Below are 22,937 nucleotides of genomic sequence, written 5' to 3'. Positions count from 1 at the left end.
AGCCCGGCCTTGCCCTCTGACCCCGGGGCCTTTGTCCTCAGTGGCCCCTACACAATGGCCAGGGCCCCGAGGGCCCCAAACAGCTGCTGCGGCTGGGGCGCCAGCTTGCTGTGGGGGCTGGGGCGGGGAGACTGGCTGGGGCCAGTGCCTGAGCCTGGCCCACTCAGCTCTGAGGGGCTCAGCCAAGCCCCTGTCTCCTACTGGCCCCAGGCTCACACAGTTCATCCTGGTTCCCACCCCCTTGCACAGATGAGAGACTGAGACTTAAGGGGGTAAAGGGAGTCCTAGGCGAGCGTCCGGTGGGAGGGAGCCCAGGGCTGCGACTCCCAAGTACCTTGCCGACCCCACCCCCACCTCCAACACCACCCAGACACCTGCACCACGCGAGGGCCTCAGCCTGGTGCTCCCCGGCCATGCCCTTGGGGTCTTGAACTCCCAATCATGCCACGCCGGGCAGATCCGCTGGGTTTTCAGAGCCCAGAGCCAGAGCCCCCTCTGCCAGGAAGCCCTCGTGACCTGCAGCAGGTTTCCCCTCTTCCTCTCTGGCTCTGTCCAGAATCCCAGTGAGTCAGACTCATCTGATCCCCTGTGGGGGACGTGGGCTACTCATTCCTGAGCTCTGCCTCCCTGCTTAGTGGCTGGTGGGGTGGGCAGGGTCTCCGCAAGGCTGATGCTGGGTGCTTCCAACCACAGAAGGTGGAAGAGGGGATCGGGGAGCGGAATCTGGGCCTGCCCTGTCACCCGCTTCTCCTGGCCCAGGCCGACACCGCACACCTCTGGTCACCAATGGATCTCACTCTTCTGCCCCTCCTGGGGTGTGACCTTGAGCAGTGCCTCGCTCTTCCTGTGCACCCCCCCCATTTCCTGGTCAGTAAGGTGTATGGGGGTACTATGAGCAGGTGCATTTCACAGGGCTCTGACACGGACCCTGGAACATTCCAGATTGGTGCTGTCTCAAAGGCCTGCACCTGGCTCAAGGTGTCCAGGGACCCACGTGTCAGCCAATTCCTGGCCCGGTGGCTCCTTCCGGGGGGGTGGGGGGTGTGCTCTCTTTCCCAGTCTCTGAAATGGTGCCCACAGAATGCAAGCTCCCCTGGTGCGCACCCTGTCTTGTCTGAGGCACACAGTAGGCACTCAGACATTGCCCCGCTAAGTCATGAGTGGTCCAGCCAGAAGGAACCCACCCACAACCCCCCCCCTCCCAGCCCTAGCCCGGTGCAGACTAAAATAGTCATTAGGCAGATTTCAAAAGATGTCAGTAGCTTATAATTATAGTCGATATCCTTCTGAGATAAAAGTGATTACCTTGGATGCAAATCACTTAGCAACCAATGGGGGCAGCGGGCAGCGCCCGCGGAGGTGACCGGCCAGCAGCACGGCCTGCAGCCTCCTCCCTGGGCCGGCCAGGCTAGCACAGCACAGGCCGCGCAAGTGCACAATAGCTCTTGACACGCAAATGGGTTAACACAATGAAGGCGGCTCCCCGCCGCGGGAGGTAATAAAGCGGCCCTTTTGTGCGCCTCCCGGTTCTCACCCCCGCCCCGGCCCGGAGGAATCGCCGGGCGATTGAATTACCGTGCCTGAATGTGAGCTGCTCGCTCCCCCTGCTTCCGCCCCCACTTGGGAGGGACAGGAAGGCAGGAGGAGCCAGAGGAGGAGGCTGGGGAGGGGGCTCCGTGGCAGGCGTCCCCTGGGCGGAGACAGCAGGAAGGGTGGGCGCCCTTTGATCTTTGGCTCAAGGCACTGGAGGCCCCACTCTGAGGATGGGGCTCCCTGGGGCCCCCACCAAATCTCGCCTCACTCCAGGGCAGCAGGTGCCACCACCAGCTCCTTCTCCAAACTGAGGCTCGGAGAGGGGAAGCTACTCACCCAAGGTCACGCGGCCAGCAAGTCGGGGGCCTGCAGAGGGGGACTCAGGCCCAGCACCCTGCAGAGCCCCGCCCTGAGCCACTGCCCGTCGCCGGGGAGCCTGGGGTTTCTCGCCAAGGGGGTTGAGTTGCCCAGCCCAGAGCTCAGGAAGGACAGAGGGTGGACGAGCTTAGGCCCTGAGAAGGATTACTGGGGGGGCAGGGCAGGCAACCGGGGAGAGGGGACAGCCCTGACAGAAGAGAGGTCCAAAGGGGCTGAGGCCACCTAGGCTCTGGGGTGCAGGGCCCCCACACCCCTGGCACAAGGGTGGGCAGCCAGCCCACTGGAGTCGCACAGCACCAGCAGCTCGAAGTTCCCCAGGGCCTGCCGGCTGGGTTGGAAGCCACGCCCATCACAGGTGCCACTGCCTGTTCCCACCAGCTGAGTGACAGGGTTGGGGGGGTGTCCCCGGGCTGGGTGACAGCAGCCTTGCCATCCCCTCCAAACAAGTCCAGAGGAGCAGGCGACACGCACAGCCCTTCTTGGCAGGCAGGCGTCATTCCACAGGGGTGGGGTGTGCGGTGGGCTGGCCGCAAGGTCAGGGCAGAAGTGGTGTGGACGAAGCACCTCCGTGGGACCCAACTCCCTCCACAGCCAGCGGCCCCTGTCGCCTACATGGACCCACGGAAGGGGTGGGGAGAGCCAGGGGCTCGAGGCAGGGCCTTGCAGGGCCAAGCCTCTGTAGCTGTTGGACTGAGAACCCGTGGCCCATCAGTTTGGACCTCAGTTTGCTCATCCACAAAATGGGCCACAGCACGTCAGCCGTCACATCCTAAAAAAAAAAAAAATGCCTGGCACAGGGGGAGCTGGCACTGCCTCGCCGAGCCCAGGGAGCCAGGGGGAGGGAGCAGAAGGAATCGCCCAATTCTGACAGCGTTTCCCCGCCTTGGCTGTGGCAGTGTAAATACTTGAAGGAGGGCCTCCAACTGCCTGTGTTTTCGGATCTCTGGCGCGCGCGCTTGGGGTTTGTTTCTAAACTGGGAAGCTTCGAGAGGCAGCACTCCCCCATCTGCTGTCCCTGGAAGCCTGCGTGTTTAACGACACAGCTTCAGCTGGGAGGCCATCTCCCTGCCACCGCCGCTCCCCTCCCCCCCCATATACTCCCTGACCTGTGCCTCCAGCCAGAGAGCAGGGGAGGACCGGAAACAGGCAGGCTGCGCTGGGCCAGGGCGCCTGGCTCCTCCAAAGGACCCCACCGAGCGCACGCACCCCCGCTCCTCCGACCCCCCCCCCCCCCCGGCTGCCGAAGCAGTGACCCCGTTTTCAGACCTCCTAGACATGTCAGCGCGGCACCGTCGCCCACAACCCACATCCGACACCGGCAGTAATGGCTCAGGGGAAGAATCACAAAGCCAGCCGGCCTCAAGGTCCCGGCTGGGAGGCTTCTCCGAGCCTCTGCAGGGACCAGGGCAGCAGCGGCGGCGGTGGGGGGTGGGGGAGACGGGGCTGGCATCCAACACCCGGCCAAACTGGCCCTGGCAGACACTTTATCCAGCCCTTGACCCTCACGGGCTGGCCTTGCCCGCCGGGCACCTCGTGTCACGGCGCGGCGCTTGTCAAACCCTCTCCCACCAAGAGGAGAGCGGTCGCCAGGAGCTGGGGCTCGCCGAGGCCCCTAACCTTGGGCCTGAGCAGTGGGGACTCCCCCCACCCTGGGTTCCTAGGGGCAGCAGGCAGCAGCTCCCCTGCCCCCTCCCCGGCTGAAGGCACCTGCGTTTTCCCAAGCAGAAGTAGCCTGCAGGAAACCCGGGGGTCCCCAGGGCTCTGGGCCTGCTGGCTGGGTACAAGGTGGGGTTCAGGGCGGCCTCCTTAGCCTTTCCCTTGACAGCAGGAAGTTGCCGGAGTCCAGTGCCTTCAGGCACTGCCAGGCTACATGGGCAAAGCTCTGAACACCTGTCCTGGGTGGGGGTGGGGGAGGAGCATCAGCGGGGACAGCTGGCACTGCCCCCTCCCCCACCTCATGGGGCGCTGGGGATTTAGGTCAGAGGACTGCGGTGGGGGGAAGGAGTCGGCCCCCACCCCTCCAGCACTACAAAAGCGGCCAGCTCTGCCCGCCGGTCACCACGACCCCGCCCCCTCCGGCCTCGGGTCAAGGCAAGTCGCGTCGCCATGGCAACCCCGGTGACGTCAGAGGTCGGGCAGTGACGTCACGCCGCCGCAGCCACCCCCCACCAAGGCCCCCGTGAGTCATCGGCTTGGGACCACGGGCCGGAAGGGAGACCCCGCCACGGTCCAGCCCCAGCGGGCACGACCCGAGAACGTGGCCGGGTGCCCACCCATACCGCGCTCCGAGCTGAGGTCCCCCTGTAGCCCTCAAGGCTGTCCCCTCCTGGGTGCCCCCTGGCAGCGCCCTCGAGACGCACGGGCCCCCGGGGCAGGATCGGACGGCGCAGCCGCTACCTTTGTTGGCTCCAAGGTGTGTGGGGGGGTGACCTTTTCTCTGGCATCCGCCCTGCCCAGGTCTCCGGCCGAACCCCAACCTCTGCCCCCCAGCCTGCGCTCGGGCTGGCCGGCCGGACAAGTTGTGAGTGGGAGGGAGAGGGGCGGACGCGGGGGAAACCGGGACCCCCAAGCGCCCAGGGTCCGGGACGTCCGCGCCCGCCGCGCAGCCCCGCCCCGTGCAACTCACCGGGTCAGCCAGGCCGTCGGGGGGCACCGGGTCTCAGCGGCCACGTCGCTGCGCTCGGCGGGTCGCAGCCATGCAGCGGCGGCAGGCGCCGGCCGACGAGGGCCTCCGGGGGCCGACGCCTCTCTCCGGGTGGGCCGGGGCGCTGGGGGGCGCCGTCCGAAGTCGGGGGTGCGAGCCGGCGCCTCGGCTCAGCGCGGGTCGCGCCCGCCGGGAGCCCGGGCCGCGCGGGCGCTCGGGCGGCGCATCCTGGCCGGGGCCTGCGCTCGCCGCGTCCGGCGGGCGGCGCTGCGTCTCCCCTCCGGGCCTCGCTCACGGCCGCAGCTCGGCCCGCGCCGCTCCCAGGGCGCGCTCTCCGCCCGCGCTGGGAGCCCGGCGGCCGCGGCCCCTCGCGCCAGCCCCAGCTGCAGCCTTTGTTGCTTGCTGTCGTCCGCTCTCCCGCCGGCGGCTTGCGGCCCCCCGGGTCCGCGCCGGGGTGGGAGGGTCGCCTCCTCTGGGGGTGGCACGCACCTGCAGGCGCCCCGGCTGCTCGCCGGGCATGCACCGGCCCCCGCAGGTTGCAAAGAGCAGCGGCGAGAATGCACCAGCCCCTCCTCCTCTCGCTCCGAGCCACGGGCGGGCGTGGGGGAGGGGAGGCCGGCGAGCGGCGGCGGCGGCGCGGAGGAGCCTCGGGGCCTCGGTGACGAGAAAGAGCCGGTCCCGGTGGCGCGGCGCGGACGCGGGGACGGCCCGGGGGACGCCGCACCAGGCTTGCGGGCTCGCGAGCTGCGGCAGGGCCGACGTGCACCGGACTCTCACGCGCCCATGGCCCCCGGCGGTGCGCGGGGGCTCCCGGGGCCTCAGCCTCGCGCGCCGGCGCCTCGCCTGGCTCCCAGGCCCGAAGGCCGAGCGCCGCGCCCCGCTCTCCGCCTCCCCCGGCCGGCGCACGCAGCCTCTTCACTGAGCCGCCGGCCCGGCCGTCCTGCCCGCTGCTCCGCTCCGACCCGACTGACAGACGCGAGCGCCCGCAGCTGCCGCGGCGTCTCGCCCCCGGCCCGCCCCCCGCCGCCCGGTCCAATCAGCAGCGGCCGAGAGGCGGTTACCAGGGTGACGCGGCGCCGCGTCCTGCAGGGGGCGGGGCCGGGGGCAGCCACGCGCGCTTTTCGCGGCAAAATTCAAAGGCCGGCAGGGCGGCTCTCCAACCTCCTCCCCCAAGCTGGGACCAGGAGGGCCTGCGGCTCCAGGACTGCAACTCCCAGCGTGCCACGCGCCGGCGCCGAACGGCGGGGCCCCGACTGGGAGCGCAGGGCATGCTGGTACTTGTAGTCCCTTTTGGTCAGGGCCCCAGCGTGCCCTCTATTGAGGGCAAAATGCTGAGTTGAGTGCCATGTCTGTATTGCTTCATTTAATCTTGGGAGCAACCCCGTGGGGAATTTGTAGAGAATAACAAAAACCGCTGTCTAACACGCAGCAAAATACAGTATTTTATGTCATCTTCACCACTGTGTGTATCATTGGCCCATTTTACAGAAGAGAAAACTGACATGGCTGCTGCTATTATCATGACCCAACGCGTAGAAGAAAAGATGTTGTGGGGTTTTTGTTTTTTTAAGATTTATTTATTTATTTGAGAGGCAGAGTTACAGAGAGAGAGGAAGACAGAGACATCTTCCATCGGCTGGTTCACTCCCCAGATGGCCACAATGGCTGGAACTGGGCTGATCCAAAGCCAGGAGCTTCTTCTGTGTCTCCCACGTGGGTTTAGCGACACAGGCACTTGGGCCATCCTCCGCTGCTTTCCCAGGCACATTAGCAGGGAGCTGGATCAGAAATGGAGCCATCGGGAATCAAACCGGCGCCCATATGAGATGCCAGCACTGCAGGCGGTGGCTTAACCCCATAGCGCCAGCTCTGCTTTTTATTTCCTAAGTAGCTTCATGAGTTGGCCTTTGGGTTGTCTGATTGCCCAAGGGTGGCCCATTTAACAGTCACCATTGACAGCTGGGGGATTGAGCCCTGGGAGGGGCTGATCCCTATTGCTCCGTGTCCATCACTCAGCAAGCTGGGAGCCAGCCCTGCAGGCTAACCCTCAGGGTGCCCACAGAAGTGCAAAGCAGCATCCAGAGCCCCCCCCACACACACACACACACTCACACAGCTCAGGCTGTGTCACCGCGTTCTGGCTAGCTGCTGGCCTTGGCCAGGTACCTCCACAACTCTGCGCCTCCATGTGCAGCCTGGGAGCTTGGGGGGCACCTCCATTCCTATCTCACGGGGTTGTCGCAAGAGCAAAGTGCATTCGTGCCCGTGAAGGGCTCCACCACTAAGTGCTCGGTCAGTGCCAGCTGTGGCAGGGCCCCCAGGCTGCTGAGCATGGCCAGGGCATGGGCTGACTGCAATCAGGCCCTAGGAGCTGGGGAGAGGCACCCACAGGGGACCTCCAGGGCCGGCCCAAGTAGGCCGCCGACCGTCTTATGTAGGGCAGGAGCTGGCCCTGTTTCAGGCCTCAAGTGGCCGCCACGTGCAGAGCTCCTGGCTGCTCAGGGCCTCGGTGCCCCTCCCAGGGCCCCCCTCCCCCTCCCTGAGCTGGGGGAATGGGTGGGGCTTTCCCTGGAAGTGTGATTGGCCACAGCTGCTTCCCCCCCCCCCCCCCGGCCAGCAGCCAGAGGTGCAGGGATGCCACCAAGGTGGGTTGTGGGGGCACTGGCTGGGGGGACCCTGGGTGTGGACAGGTTGGGGGGGCCAGAGGCTCAAGCCAGAGTCAGGGAAAGAAAGGGGTGAGGAGAGGGGAGACGGCTGTGGCAGGCCACACAGAGTCTGGGGCTTTTTCCCTTATAGGCTGCTAATGACCTTGGTCCCCACCACGTTTGTGTTCAGCCAGGTTTGTGTTCAGCGCGAGTTCCAGCTCGTACAAGTAGTCCTGCCTCTCCCTGCCCGCACAGCACTGGTCTTAGCATTTTAGAGCAGAGGAAGGCCACAGGGCTTGCCCAAGGCCACACAGTGCTAGAAGCAGGTCCCAAAGGCCAGAGCCCCTGACCCCGAGGCATGGAGCCCTGTGCCAACCACAAATTGCCTGGGTGTGGCCTTCAGGGCAAGTTTCCACTCCCTGGGCCTCAGTTTCCTCCGCTATAACGGGGAGGGTGGAGCCCCCGGCCCGGCACTGCCAATCAGACATCCTGGAGGTGGGTCAGTAGCTCCCCTGGTGTTCACAGGGTGCAGCCAGGCTGACAGATCTGGAAAGGCCCCTGGGTCTGTGAGTCACTGTTGTGCCGATGGTGGGATGGCGGCGGCAGCCAGCCCAGAGGCTGCTGGGGGGGGGGGGGGCAGGAACTCGGCAGGAGGTGGAATGTTCCATCAGAGTGCCTGGTCCAGTCCCCCCTCCTCTGCTGCCCAGTCAGCTCCCTGCTGGTGGGCACTCGCAAGGCAGCAGGTGGTGGCTCCAGTCCTCGGGTCCCAGCCACTCACCTGGGAGCCCCGGACTGAGTTCTCGACTCCCAGCTTCGGCCCGGCCCAACAGTCCCGGCTGTTGCACGCATTTGGGGAGGGAACCGGCAGATCAAAGAGTCTGTCTCATTGCCTTTCAAGTAAAATAAAAATCAATGTTCAAACTTGCTATACGGGAAGTGGAATTAAAAGATGTTTCTTTGGGTGCAAACATTTCAAAATCCATGCAGATGAGGGGTCTTCACAAAGTTCATGGACATGCATGTTAAAAAAAAAAAAAAAAAAAAAACACTGTTCGTGGATTTCCGAATTTCTTCATCCGGGTAAGAAGGTCCCAGCCTCCCAGGGGCCTCCTGGGCTCCTCCAGGAAGGTGGATTCTCCAGAAGATGCTCACTCATGCCACCCACCCCCCACTCCCCGAGCCCCCGGCCCATGTCCCCACCGCCCCGAGGTCAGCCCTCCTGTCCCTGCTCTTGGTCGTGTCCAATAACTCAGCATTATTTGACCGCAGACAGTGTCAAGATGGATTTGCCACGGTTCGCAGAGCCGCTAGGCTGCCGAGGCCCCGAACACTGGCTGAGGCCGGGGGTCCAAGAGGCCCCGAGGGGGCCAGGGGCATGGAGGGCCCCCCTTTCCACAGCAACCCTGTGGAACCCCTGCACAGCTTCCGAGGGCCTCGCTCGCCGCTCAGTGCCCCTCTGCGGGTAGCTGACCACCGCTCCGCCTTCAGACATCAGCGTTAGTGCTTCCTCCTCTGGGAAGCCTTCCCTGACTATACCCCTGCAGGATGGGGCTCCTCCCCCTTCATGGCTGTCCTAACAGCTCACGGATTGGTCAGTTTCTCCACCAGCCTGAGGGCTCTCCAAGGGCAGGGTCTGCGTTTGGACCCTTTGATCTCTAGTACCGGCCTGGAAACAGAGCGCTCACGGAAGGTTGGTTGGGTGAATCGACAACTCAGCTGGGTTTTGGCTTTATTTTGTTTTTTATTCTGGGAATGGGATGGGAGGAGGGAGTGAAATCTGACTGGGTTGTGAGCTCGTGCCTCAGTGTCCTCACCTATGAAATGGGATGAATTGCCACATAGGCATAGCTCAGAGGTCCTGGAACCTGGACTTTTTGTTCCAGCCTCCCGCCGACAGGAGATTGGTCATGGCCCCACTCACCAAGGCCTGAGCAGTTTCCCTTTAACTCTGCTAATTCCTCCCTTCATTCAATGTTTCCTAAGTGCGTGCCCTGGGAATTCAGCGGGAACCCAGACCCAGACACGGGTTTTGTGGGACTCACGTGCCGTGGAGGACATGGAGTGGGCGACCCGCAGATGTCACCAAGCAGTGGGGGGGGGGGAGCCCCAAGCAGCTGGTGATGGTGAAAAGCTGGGGCCGCCTGCCCTGAGAGATGGGGGACAGAGGCCAGTGGGGAGGGGTGGGAAGACTGCACGGGGCGGGGGGGGGCTCCCAAGGAGGGGGCAGAAGTGGGTCGGGGCTGTGCCCGCCCTGGGGAGAGGTGGGGAGGCAGAGGCGGGGCCTTTATCCCGGCCAGGGGAGCGGAGCAGCCCCCCCACCCCGTTGCCTCACCTGCCCTGGTTGCTGTTTCTAGGCCAGCGCCTGGAGGGAGCCAGGCCCCCACTGGTGCACACCACGCAGGGCGCTCCGAGATAATTTAATCAGAGCTATTAATAAGCAGGGAAGAAAGGGCTCTTTATGCTCTTGCTGGAGTTGGTGGAGCAAAGGGGTGGCAGGAGCACGCGCAACCTGCTTCCTCTCCCGGCCCCGCCCCCCGTACCTGCAGCGCTGGCTGGCTCCCTTACTCGCTCTTTGGGGCAGGCCTGGGGGGAGCAGTGGGCACACCAGAGTGTGGGCGATGGACCCCTGCCGGACTCCAGGCCACACCCCACCCTCACCTTGAGCCTTTTTTGCCTCTGATTCATGGCTGGGAGGTGTCTCTTTCCCAGTTTGTATGAGCCGTTCCTTCTACTCCTTCAATGGCTCGTTCATTCTCATACTTCAGGTTGGCCACCCCCTCCAAGAAGCCTTCCTTGACTACCCCATCTGAAGTTATTTTCCCCTCCCTGGTAGCTGGTCACTCTCTCAGTGTACCTGCAGGTGGACTGACTGCTCTTCTTCTCTGTCTTGCTGCTGTGTCCCCAGCACCTTACCCAGCCACTAGCACAGAGGTCAGTATTTGCTGATGGGGTTGGGGAAGATCTGGGGGCCTGGGGATGGGAGAGCAGAGTTGGGACAGGAACCAGGGGGTGGTGCAGGTCCCTTCAACCTGGGAGACCCCTCAGAGAGGGGAGAACATTCCCCTTGTTTTACTGTTGGGGGTGAGGGGACCCAGAGTGGGAAGGTTATACAGTCAGGTGAGACCACGCCCCCAGAGGTGGACTTGAACCCAGAGCCCCTTTAGGACACGCCGTTTTAGACGAGTCTCGTCTCCAACACTGCTCCTTGTTGAGGAGGACTCTGAAGCCTCACCCAGGCTGGGAGGGGAAGAACACGGTGCGGCCATCGACTGGTGATGTCTGCCTGGAGTCAGGGCTTGGGTGTTGGGGAAGGAGCTGCATGAAGTGCAGTTTTTGGGTTTGTGTTTTTGAGTTTGAAAGAGCAGTGGGCTGGGGTCAGGGGCTTGGGTGGCTCTTTGTTGGCGGTGCTCCAGGTCATCCTCTCACCTGACCCGTGGACAAGACGGACAATCTCCCTGGCTGACTTTCCTCATCTGAAAATTGCAGGGTTGGGGGGGCAGCGCTGTGGAGTAGCAGGTAAGGCTGCCGCCTGCAGTGCCGGCATCCCATATGGGCGCCGGTTCAGGTTCCGGCTGCTCCACTTCTGACGCAGCTCTCTGCTGTGGCCTGGGAAAGCAGTACAAGATGGCCCAAGTGCTTGAGCTCCTGCACTCACGTGGGAGACCTGGAAGAAGCTCCTGGCTCCTGGTTTTGGATGGGCCCAGCCCTGGCCTTTGTGGCCATCTGGGGAGTGAACCAGCAGATGGAAGACCTCTCTCTCTCTCTGCCTCTCCTCTCTCTATGTAACTCTGACTTTCAAATAAATAAATAATCTTAAAAAAAGAAAAAAGAAAATTGGAGCTGTCTAGTCCTGCCCCGCCTGTCGCAAGGACAGTCACAAGAAAACGGGTCCAACGTCTCTCCAGGCCTGGCGGAATCTATGAATATGAGTCAAACTGATGGCTATTACTGCAAAATACATCTCTCTGTCTCTCCATCTTTCTCTGTCCCTGTACCTTCCAAATACATAAAATAAATCTTTTTTAAAAAAAATTAAGTCGCAGCATCCGTCTTGAGAGACCCTGCCATGGACGAGGCACTGCCCCAGGGGCCTCACACATGTGAGTGGCCGACCCAGCAACAGGCCCTTGTTCCAGATGTAAACACTGAGGCCGGGGTCAGGGGCCTTGCTCAAGGTCACACTACACCCCTGAGGGGGTGGAGCTAGGATTTGAACCTCGGCCGGGTCTCTTTGGCAACAGAGGGTTTCCGACTTAGCTGGAGGCCTTGCAAACAGGAACCAGGGCCTGGAGAGAGAGCGCCGTGTCCTCCCCGCCCCCCAAGGTCAGCTCTGTCCTCTGGCCAGCTGGGCCTGGTTCCGCCGGGCTCTGGGTGGCGGGGAGATTTCCAGGGGATTAGAGCGGGCCGGCCCCGCCTCCCCGCTGACCTGGAAAGGCCTGCGCCCGAGCTCCTTTGTACAGATGCTATTGACTTATCAAGGTTAAAATACATTCAGCGCAGGCCAATAAAACAGGGATCCCGCCGCATCCCGGCTGTCATGTGCGGCTTGGTTTTCATGGCAACAAGCCCTCTCTGCACATTAAACGACTCAGTTGTGCAAAGTTCAGGCGTTACATAAACAGGGAGTTAACAGCAGCCCTGGAGATCAATGTCTGCCCAGGCATGGCCTGGAGAGATAGCATTGATTGGGCCCCCGGCCGCCGAGAGGCCCGGGCCCTGCTTCCCGCCCAGCTGCCCTGCCCCCCTCCCTGCCACAGCCCCCGGTCCTGGGCCCAGACCCAGAGGACTCCAGGAAGGCGCCCCCTCCACCCCCAACCCCAGCCCGTGCCCCTTCCTGGCTGGGATCCAGCCACGAGGGGTTCTGCCAACCCATCTGTAGCCGTCTTATAAACCGTGATTGCTCAGAGATGCCGCTCCGTGGCCTTGAAATACGTCCACGCCGTCGTCGACGGAGAAAACACGCCACGGCCGTGGAAAGCACCCCTGTGATTGCCTTTAGCCGTAAAAACCACAGGTGCCCCAAGCAGGGCCCCCGGTGCGACCCACGGACCAGGAGGGGAACCCCTGCTGGCTGTGTGACCTTGGGTGAGGTGCTGTGCCACTCTGAGCCTCGGCTCTCTGATCGGCTCGCTGGGCTGCGAGGGAGGAAGAAATGAGGGGGTGCGCGTGGAGCCCCTGGCGCGGGGGCTTGAAGGAGGTGGGGTCTGCGTGGGGGAAGCCGTGCTTCTTCTCTGACAGGCTCAGAGAGCAGGAACGGGTTCAGACCCCAGCTGCACCCCTCGATGTGCAACCTGGGACAAGTCCCGTCACCACTCCGCCCTGGCCCCCCCGCCCTTCCACTGAAACAGACTTCCAAGAACAAGGGAAAAATCAATGAACTCAACCCCGTGAGTGAGCTGGGCACACATAAGGCGCCTAATAACGGTTCATCAGATCAGATCCCTCCTCCGGTGTTCCAACCTCGGATCCTTTGGAAAAACTCCCGGGGCCTCTGCCCACAAAGGAGAAGGCTCTCTGTTCCATCTCCCGGCGGGGTCCAGAGGACAGAGGCCAAATCCTGACACAGGTACACAGTCAGAGCCTAATACATGTTTGAACAAAGTTAAACTCCTGTGGAGGGCAGGCCAGCCTCTCTCTGACCTGGCATGGAGGCAGGGGGGATGGTTGAAATGATAGTAGATGGCCCCGGGAGGGTGGGACTTCCAGCCATACTGGGTGTGGCAGAGACCGCCCACTCGCTGCTGAATTCCACACCCCCCTGCCCAGGGTGGGAGGTGGCGAGGTAGCAGTGCCCAGCCGGGGACCACATGTCCAGGCTCGGCTTACCGTGGAAACACAAGAGCGCAGAGTAAGCCGTGGTGCCCTCGCTCTGCCCGCCTTCCCATCTACCTCGAAGCAGAGGATCTGCCCTTCGAGTACCGGGCAGGACAGAAAGATAGACCGAGCCTGGATCCTGGAGTCACCTGGGGAAGAGAAGCTGCCCACCCTCAACCTGCTCATCCACACTACAGGCTCGGAATTCTGGGCGGGAGCTGAGCTGCTCCGTGTCAGCACTGGTCCATAACGGGAGACTTAAACGCCCTGGCACGGCCCTCTGTGAGCCCTGGGAGTGGGCAGAGCTGGGAGGGTGGCCGTGTTTGACAGAGCGGGACAGGAAAGTGTTACTGGTGGCCCGCAGGTGGCTTTTTCACTTTGCTAGCTGGGATGTTTCACAATAAAATGCTTGAGAAGAACATCAGTTACTGTACTTTCGAAATCTTTCTGGGTACCTCGGGCTTTTAGCGAAGCGTCTTAGGGACCACTCGGTGGGGGTGGGGGGGGCTGGGCAGACGGGCCACACCCCCAGCCCCTACCCTGCCAACTTCAACCAGGGTCCATTCACTTCCACAGCTTCCACAGTGGGGTTCGCGTGTGATTTAGTATTTTCAAAAGGTTGCTAAGGATCCGCTAAGACAGGCTTGAGAGCTGCTGGCTTCGCCCCCTCAGCTCATTACTGGGGACACTGAGGCCCAGACAGAGGAAGAGACCTGCCCCAGGTCACAGAGCAAGCCACAGGCCACTCAGCACAGCTTCGCTTGGGAGCGTCTCCCTTCTGAGCGCTGCACACCAGGTTGGGCGCCCCCAAAGCCCGCACTCACCAACCAGCACCCTGAGTTCGTGGTGAGGGACCAAAGTGTCCTTTGGGGGGGGGTCATTGATTGGGAGGGGACTGGGAAGTGCTGAAAAGAACTCCGTGGCCGGGGGCCCCAGGGGCAGAACCCTTCCCCTCCACTCCTGCACCGCGCCCTTCTCTGGAGCCGCAGGGGCGAAGATGGATGGGAGGGAGCAGGCCTGGGACAGACCACTCGGCAGTGATGGATTCAGACCCCAACCAGAGGCTCCCAGGATCATCTGGGGTCATGAGCAGAGGCGAGAGGTCACGCAGCCAAGGCAGGTGGCTTAGTAAAGGACAGGCACGGGGCATCAGCGCAGGGGCCAGAGGGCTGGCACGGCCCAGAGCTCCTCTAATGCCACACGCATCGTTCATTCATCATTTATTCATTTGGTCATGTTGCATCTCCAGGGGATCACAGGGCAGGGAGAGAGGGGAGGGGACACATCGTGCCACGTGACCCAACACCAGCCACATGACCATCATCCCCCTGGGCTCCAGTGTCACCATCTGAAAAAGGGAGGCCATTACAAGTGGCCGCCTGTGTGACGTCGTTGGCACAGAGTTTAGCGTGGAGAACTGGTGGCCTGTTCCCCAGGCTTCCAGCTGCAAGAGAAGAGAAGGGTCTCCTGCCCCGGTCTGGACGGCCTCAGGTGAGACAGGGCCGTGGGTTTGAATCCCGACCCCACCACGTGTTGGCTGTGTGACTTGAGGTCAATCACTCACCCGCTCTGGGCTTCGCTTTCCTCCCCTGTTAAACAAGGATAACAATAAAAACTGCCTTTTCTGGTGGCTCTGGCATCACGGTGGGGTGACGCGGACCCCTGGCCAGTGCTTTGTGAGAGCTAGCCTTGGGTATTCCTGCTGTGCTGGGCTGTGGGCTAGGAGAGCAGCAACAACACTGCTGGACAACACGGGCTCTGTCCTCGAGAAGACTGTGGCCGCCCAGTCCAGTGTGTGGCAACCCCAACCCCCTGGAAGGAAACACCTGGAACACTGGCTCGGTTGATTCTGCTATTCCATGCGGTCCAATGAGCATGGTGCTGCAATTGATTAGCAATGCCTACCATGGGCAGAGGAGGAGATAGTGACAGGAGGCGTCCTGTCATTCACCCATTCCTTTTTTTTTTTTTTTTTTTTTTTGACAGGCAGAGTGGATAGTGAGAGAGAGAGACAGAGAGAAAGGTCTTCCTTTGCCATTGGTTCACCCTCCAATGGCCGATGCGGCCGGCGCATCATGCTGATCCGAAGCCAGGAGCCAGGTGCTTCTCCTGGTCTCCCATGCGGGTGCAGGGCCCAAGGACTTGGGCCATCCTCCACTGCACTCCTGGGCCATAGCAGAGAGCTGGCCTGGAAGAGGGGCAACCGGGATAGAATCCGGCACCCCAACCGGGACTAGAACCCGGTGTGCTGGTGCCACAAGACGGAGGATTAGCCTGTTAAGCCACGGCGCCAGCCACTTTCACCCATTCCTGATGCTGCTCCAAGCCCTCTCATCGTACAGATGGAGGCGCCAAGTCTCGAGATGGCGGGAGACTTGCCCAGGGCCACACAGGCTGCCAGAAACAGGGCTTCTGTGTCCACCTCCTGATTCCTAACTGGGCCCTGGTCTATGTCATTTAATCCTGTGGAGGAAAGTCATTATTTCTCCATTACATTTCCCAGCCTGTTTTCTGGAAGGGAGTTAATTGATTTAAACTTTTCCAGGATGATTCTCCCTCCCCCGGCCTTCCCCCGAGTCCCAGATTCTATTATCGCTCAGCCATTCAGAAATGAGCAGGTGGCATTGTGAGCAGAGGCCCAGCGGTCACCAGGCTGGGCCTCCACGCGGGTGTGCAGACTGGGGGCCCTGCCCGGGGCCTGGCCTTCCTGGGACTGCCATGGTCAGTGACAATGGCTGCAGGGAACCCAGTGTGCGGGGCCGGGTGCTGCGGACGGCGGCTCCCACCTGCTGAGCTGCACACTCTGCTCAGCACGGCTCAGGGTGCTCGCTGGCTCCTCGCTTCCACCCAGTTTACAGAAGGAGACACTGAGGCCCGGGGGACTTCCCAGAGCCGCCCTGGTCCTGGGTGCCTTGTTCTTTACCCTTCAAGACCACGGTTTCCCCAACTCTTCCAGAATCTGGGGCAAGCATTTGGAGCAGTGGTTAAGGCTCCTCTTGTGGAGGAGCGCTGTGGCGTAGCGGGTAAAGCCGCCGCCTGCAGCGCCGGCATCCCATGTGGGCACTGGTTCGAGTCCCGGCTGCTCCACTTCCAATCCAGCTCTCTGCTGTGGCCTGGGAAAGCAGTGGAAGATGGCCCAAGTCTTGGGCCGCTGCATCCACGCGGGAGACCCGGAAGAAGCTCCCAGTTCCTGGCTTCAGATCGGTGCAGTTCCGGCCATTGTGGCCAACTGGAGAGTGAACCAGCAGATGGAAGACCTCTCTCTCTCTCTCTCTGCCTCTCCTTTTCTCTCTGTGTAACTCTAAAAAACAAAAACAAAAAAAGGCTCCCCTGGGGACCTCTGCCTCTCACATGGCGTGCTTGCATTCGCGTCTCGGCTCCACCCCCGAGGCCAGCTTCCGGCTGCTGCTGACGGAGCAGGTGACGGCTCAGGCACTTGGGTCCCTGCCATGCACGTGGGAGACCTGGACTGAATTCAGGCTTCTGTCTGGCTCAGCCCCAGCTGTTCCAGGCATTGAAGGAGTGAACCGGTGAACGACAGATCTCCCTCGGTCTGTCTCTGCTCTTCAAACAAATTTAAAAATAAATTTTAAAAAATCTGATCTCCCCCAAAGCCCTTTCAGATTCTCCCCCGCCACCTGTGAGCTGAGCGGAGGGGGGTGATTGACACGCAGTTTGACAGGTGATGAAGCCGAGGCCCAGAGAGGAGGAGCGACTGAACTGGAGCCACACAGCGAGCTGAGCGCAGGCCCGGGGAGGCAGGGAGGGGCAGGGTGCGAGGAGCGAGGGGCAGGGCTGGCCGCGGCAGCCTTCCCGGCCGATTCATCTCCCAAGCTGAAATATTTATTTATGCACCCATTTAATCAGGATATGCCGCAATTAGCGGCAGATTTGTGCCTCCTGCCCGTGGTGTTATTTATTTCAGGTTCCGGGCGGCTACTTCCTGAGCGGAGCATTCTCTGGGCCTGGATTTCAATCAGACGGGGCCACGGCAGAGCTGTCCCCGGGGACCTCGTGGCAGCGAGGCCCCCCTCGGAATGATAAATGAGGCTGCAGACAGCAGCAATGCCGCTGGCTGCTCTTGGGGGCGGGCGTGCGTGCGTGGGGCAGGGACCGGGCTGTTCTCGCCAATCCCAGGGTCTCGTCACCAAGGAAGCCCCTCCCCACAGCCACGCAACAGCTTGGCATCTCCAAGCCCGGGGACACCACGCACACCAAGCTACAGTCTTGCTCCTAGAACCCTAAGGCTGGCTGGCACTTGGGAGGGGCCCTGGCCCTGTGTCTGTCACGGGATGTTTTCATCTCAGCATCTCCTGACCTTGAACGTGGGGTTCACACTCCTGTTTACAGCTTCTGGGGCTGGGAAGGTCTTTTTGGGGTTTAACTTCCTTAAGGTCAAAGCATCAGCAACTCTCCATCCGGGTCTCCCATGGAGGTGGCAGGGTTCCAAACACTTGGGCCATCATTGGTTGCTTTCCCAGGCCATTAGCAGGGAGCTGGATCAGAAATGGAACAGCCCAGGCTCAAACTAGCACTCACAGGGGATGCAAGCATTGCAAGTAGTGGCTTAACCCATGGTGCCATGACACCAACCCCAACAATGGGCAGCTCTGAGCCGTGTGTGACCCCACAGACGACACGCCCTGTCCCTGACCAGAAGGAGCTGGAGGAAACTGGACGTGCAGACTTCTGGGTCAGGGCCGGGCTGAAGGCAGGAGCCAGGAACTGCATCTGGCTCTCCCATGTAGATGGCAGGGCCCGGGTTCTTGTGCCATCATCTGCTGCCTCCCGGTGCATCAGCAGGAAGCTGGGTTGGAAGTGGAGTAGCTGGGACTCGAACCAGCTTTCCAATATGGGATATGGGCCTCCCAAGCAGGGTCTTACCCGCTGTTCCAAACACCAGCCCTGCACTGCTATTATCTGCTGGCTGACTCCCGTGGTCCCTGCCCTGGCTGGGACAGGGCCAGTGGCACTGCCTCCCTCACTGGCTCAGCAGGAGACGCCGCTGTGACAGGGGGAGGGGTGGAGCTTGTCCAGGGCTGACCCAGCCCCCTGTGTCTCATTGTACAGACGAGAAGAGTGAGGCTCGGTGTACGAGGGGAGTGGACATGCCAAAGGCGCAACCTGGAAGCCTTGGAGACCCTGGCAGGGGCAGCCCCAGATGACGCTCCCTGACACCCACCTCGGTTGGGCCGGTGAGGCCCCGAAGTGTCAGTGCTGTGTGGCCTTGAGGGAGTCACTCCACCTCTCTGAGCCTCCCAGGCCCAGGTGCCTCAGGGATGGTGTGAAGGACCCCAGGGAATATGAGGACCACAGGGTGCTGCATATGCTGGGCAGTCAGGGGATGCTTGGCATAGAAGGCAGGAAATGTTCAGGGGCGGGGGCTCTTCCAGGTCTATACTGGGCACCTTCTCACCTTTGCCCAGGCTGTGCCCTCTGTCTGACATGCCTTTCCTGGTTCCCTTTTCCAAGCCAAATTGTCATTGCTGGGTCTCAGTTCAATTGCCACCTCCACCAGGAAGCCCTCATGGACTCTCACCCACCACGGACCAAGTTCCGCCTCTATACTCCAAGCAGCATCGCCCACTTCCTTCCCCAGGGCAGACAAGGCCCTGCACGTATCTGGTGTGCATGGCTGCCCTGGTGTCCAGCGTGGGGCCTGGCACGTGGTGTGTGTTGCTGACTCCCTGAGCCACTGAGGGAGTGGACGCAGAGCCAGTGGGTGGCAGCCCGAGGCCCAGCCACATGGGAATCGACCTCATGGCACAGACACCGCCCGGATATAAAACCGGGTTCCCCAGCTCCGGACTGGTTGGGTCAGGCAAGTGCTCTGCCAGGGAGAAGCGGGCACCGGGCTGCCCACCTCTGATGCCTCCCAGAGCGGCACAAGAGGTTGATCTGGAATCTGCAAGACCTGGGTTCAAATCCTACCCCGAATGCCTTCACCACCCGACCCTCGTTTTCCTCATCTGTGAAATGGACCTGCTGCCGCGCGGAAGTTGCCCTCGGTGAGGCAAAGGCCACACACACACACACACACACGGGCATCGTCTGTCTTAGTTCTCAGCCTCCTAGCCCAAGGGGGCACCCAGGCCCCAGCTCCCAGGGCGCTGGGCTTCAGGGACCCTCCTGGTCTCCCCAGCCTGGCCCTCCCCCGCCCCACACACTGATGCTGAGCCCTTGTCCTGGAGATGTCCCCTGGGAGAAGAGCCCAAAGGACGCAGTCATTCACTGAGCACCCACTGCGTGCCGGGCGCTGCATACTCCTTAGCCTCCTTGGTTTTCCTCTCTGGCCCCATTTCACAGGCAAGGAAATTGAGGCTCAGAGAGGAAGAACAGGGGCCCAAAGGCACACAGCTGGGAAGTGCTGGACAGAGGACTCGAACTCGCGGCTCTGAAACCAACACTCCTTGTCTCGTGGACCCTGGGACCCACAGGAAGCATAAAGCAAACCTCATCTCCCAGCCTGGGCCCTGCAGAAGGGAACTTTTGGGGGTCGGAGGGGTTGGAGCTGTGAAGATCTCCTGTGGAGGCCTCTGTGGGTCATGGGAGCGCTGTCTGGTGTCCACGGTGAACAGGCTCTGAGCCTGCGGCAGGTGCAAGGCCCCAGGAGGCCCCACCAGCACTCAGGACAGCTTCGAAGTGTGTCCCCAGGAGTGAGCGTTTGGCCAAACGGGTAAGTCGCTAGTTAGGATGCCCACGTCCCATCTCAGAGTGCCAGGCTCTGAGTGCTGGCTCTGGCTCCTGACTCCAGCTTCCTGCTAACGGGCACCTGGGAGGCAGCAGGCGATGGCTCAAGTCACTGGGTTCCTGCCGCCCATGGGGGAGGCCTGGATGGAGTTCCTGGCTCCTGGCTCCAACCTACTCCTGGCTGTTGAGGGCACCTGGGCAGTGAACCAGCACCTTGGGGCTTTCTCTCCTCTCTCTGCCTCTCAAATAAATATATACATAGATTAGAAAATTGAAACGTGCCCCTGTTTTAAAGACGAGGCAGCTGGGGCTCAGCCAGGCTGGGTGGTGAGTGGCGGGCAGTGCAGGGTTTCCGCTCCCCTGATCCCTGGGTACCAAAGCCATGCTCCTGCCAAGGACCTGGCCCTGCAACTGCACCAGCACATGGTCGTTGACTGACTGGCTGAAAGAATGAATGGAAGACTGACTGAATGGAGGAGCAAATGGCCAGCCCTAGGATGCCTATGGTGGGGAGGCAGGGGATGGGAGAGCAGCCTCCACGTCCACACCAGCGCCCCCCAGGCGGGCCTCCTGACCTCCCACAAGGCCTCCACGTCTTGGCTGGCCCAGGGATGGGGAAGGGGAGGCCCCCGGTGGGCAGGAGCTGGGGCAGGGGCTGGCCTCCCAGCCTCTCCCCCGCCCCCCAAAGGCTGGCACTCTCTGTGACTTATTGTTTAACTTTACAAGCCCTTGGCTTTTATGAGGGTTATTTATAAAGCTCTGGGCTTTGATCCACAGCATAAAAAAGCAAAGGCCTGTATCTGAGAATGTCACAGGGATTAGGGGAGGCTTTGAAGTCCCCTCCCGGCAGGCAGCCCCCACCCAGCTTCCCTCCAAAGTGCCTCCAGGCCTGGGAGCCCCAGCGAGGGAGAGTGGCCCCTGTCCAGGTGAGTGACAGGTGGGTGTCCCCTCCCCCACACACTCCTCCCAGCCCCTGGCACCGGCTGGGCCCACCCCCTCTGCAGATGCTGGTGGCATCTGTCTCTCGCATTGATGGACAGGGGGAGGCTGCTCTCTCACACCCTTGAGCCCAGAGGTAGGGACAGCAGGGGTTTTAAAAACAGGGTTCTTATAACTGGTTTGGTGGTGGTGGTGGTAGGGCTGGGGCTGGACATAGCAAGGGAGGGAGAACAGTAGCAGGCAGGTGGCTGGCTCCTCCCAGTCCACGCCCTTTCTCCCCATCCTGGTCTAACCTTCCACCCTGCTGTTTCTGTAGTCGGTCAGGTCCCAGCTGGAGAGGCGTGGGCTGGCTCCTCTGCACCTCAGCCTCACCTGCTCCCTGCCGTGACGCGGCGGCTCAGTGGCCCAAGCACTTCAGGGCTTTCCCTGCCACCCTCTCTCTGGATCCCGGCAGGCAAATGTCAGGGAGAAGGAGAGGGCCCAGCTCGCCCGGCTCTGAGCTGTGTGATCTGGGGCAAGCCCTAGCCCTGTCTGAGCTGCCATCCCCCTATTTGGGAGACCAGGAGCCTCACACCAGACAAGGCTTTGTGGGGATCAGACAAGGCCTTTCCTGGGAGCCTGCGGGATGCTTGGCAGCTGCCCAGGGAACAAGTGGCCCCTTAACACCTCCTCCAGGCCCTGGCCCAGGCCCGGCTTCCATCCTTAGCACACAGGGAGGAGGCAACCGAGCCGCCTCCCGTGAGAGGGAAACGTGCGAGTCACGGAAATGCTGCCATGACCATGACCATGACCATGACCATGACCATGGCGTTGCTTGCAAGGCTGCAGACTTTTGGGGCCAGCGCTGTGGCACAGTGGGTTAACGCCCTGGCCTGAAGCGCTGGCATCCCATATGGGCACTGGTTTGAGACCCGGCTGCTCCACTTCCTGTCCAGCTCTCTGCTATGGCCCAGGATAGCAGTAGAAGATGGCCCAAGTCCTTGGGCCCCTGCACCCATGTGGGAGACCCAGAAGAAGCTCCTGGCTCCTGGCTTTGGATCGGCGCAGCTCCGGCCGTTGCGGCCATCTGGAGAGTGAACCATCAGATAGAAGACCTCTCTCTCACTCTGCCTCTCTTCTCTCTGTGTAACTCTGACTTTCAAATAAATAAATAAATCTTTTTTTTTTTTTTTTTGACAGGCAGAGTGGACAGTGAGAGAGAGAGAGAGAGAGAGAGAGAGAGAGAGAAAGGTCTTCCTTTGCCGTTGGTTCACCCTCCAATGGCCGCCATAGCCGGCGCACCTCGCTGATCTGAAGCTAGGAGCCAGGTGATTCTCCTGGTCTCCCATGCAGGTGCAGGGCCCAAGCACTTGGGCCATCCTCCACTGCCTTTCCAGGCCACAGCAGAGAGCTGGACTGGAAGAGGAGCAACCAGGACAGAATCTGATGCCCCGACCGGGACTAGAACCCAGTGTGCCGGCGCCACAGGTGTAGTATTAGCCTATTGAGCCGCAGCGCCAGCCAAATAAATAAATAAATCTTTAAAAAAAAAAAAAAGGCTGCAGACTTTTATGAAAAGTCATCCAACTAAGGGCTTCAAATGAGTGAATTGTGTTGTATGTAAATTACATTTCATAAAGCTAAAAGCAAAGTGGAAAAAAAATACCTAGGCAAATAGAAAACAATTAATCATCATGGAAATACAAAAGGAAAAAATAAACAAGTGAAACTCACTCCTGCCTTCACGTCCAGTCCCTCAGAGCAATGAGGCACTCCCTCAGCTCATCTGTGGGCCCGTCACAGGCTTCATAGGAAACGGGAATTAGCAGGGGACAGCGGTGGAAGCTGGTCCGAGTCCTGGGTCCCTGAACCCACGTGGGAGACCTGGGTGGAGTTCCAGGCTCCCGGCTTTGGCTTGACCCAGCTCCCGCTGTTGTGGCCATTTGGGGAGTGAACCAGCAGAGGGAAGACCTCTTTCTCTTTCTCTCCCTTTCTCTCCATCATTCTGTCTTCCAAATAAATAAAAAATAAATCTGAAAAAGTAAATTCATCTATGAGAGAGAGCAAGCAAGTGCTGTCACCCCCAGGTCCACTCCCAGGTGCCTGCAATGGCCAGGGCTGGGCCAGGCCAACACCAGGGGCTGGGAACCGAATCGAGGTCTCCAATGTGGGTGGCGGGGACCCAAGTACTTGAACATCCCCTGCTGTTTCCTGGGCGTGCATTAGCAGGACCCTGGAGTTGGGTACGGGAGCCGGGCACCCCTGTGTGGGAGGCAGCCATCCTAAACCTTAATCCTTGGGCCCAGTGCCGCCCC

The 22,937-nt window shown here is 61.2% G+C and overlaps 1 protein-coding gene across 1 annotated transcript in view; it reads right to left on the bottom strand.

Moving 5' to 3' along the window:
• The window catches only part of FAM222A (family with sequence similarity 222 member A), a 44,945-nt gene extending 40,248 nt beyond the window's left edge, over positions 1–4,697 (bottom strand). Inside the window, exon 1 of the mRNA XM_062182549.1 lies at positions 4,538–4,697. The gene's annotated coding sequence lies outside the window, so the exon portion shown is untranslated. The remainder of the gene's footprint in view (positions 1–4,537) is intronic.
• Positions 4,698–22,937: the final 18,240 nt, after the last annotated feature.

This window comes from Lepus europaeus, chromosome 23, assembly GCF_033115175.1.
Source record: "Lepus europaeus isolate LE1 chromosome 23, mLepTim1.pri, whole genome shotgun sequence".
Taxonomy (NCBI): Eukaryota; Metazoa; Chordata; class Mammalia; order Lagomorpha; family Leporidae; genus Lepus; species Lepus europaeus.
This window is presented reverse-complemented; position numbering and strand designations above follow the sequence as displayed.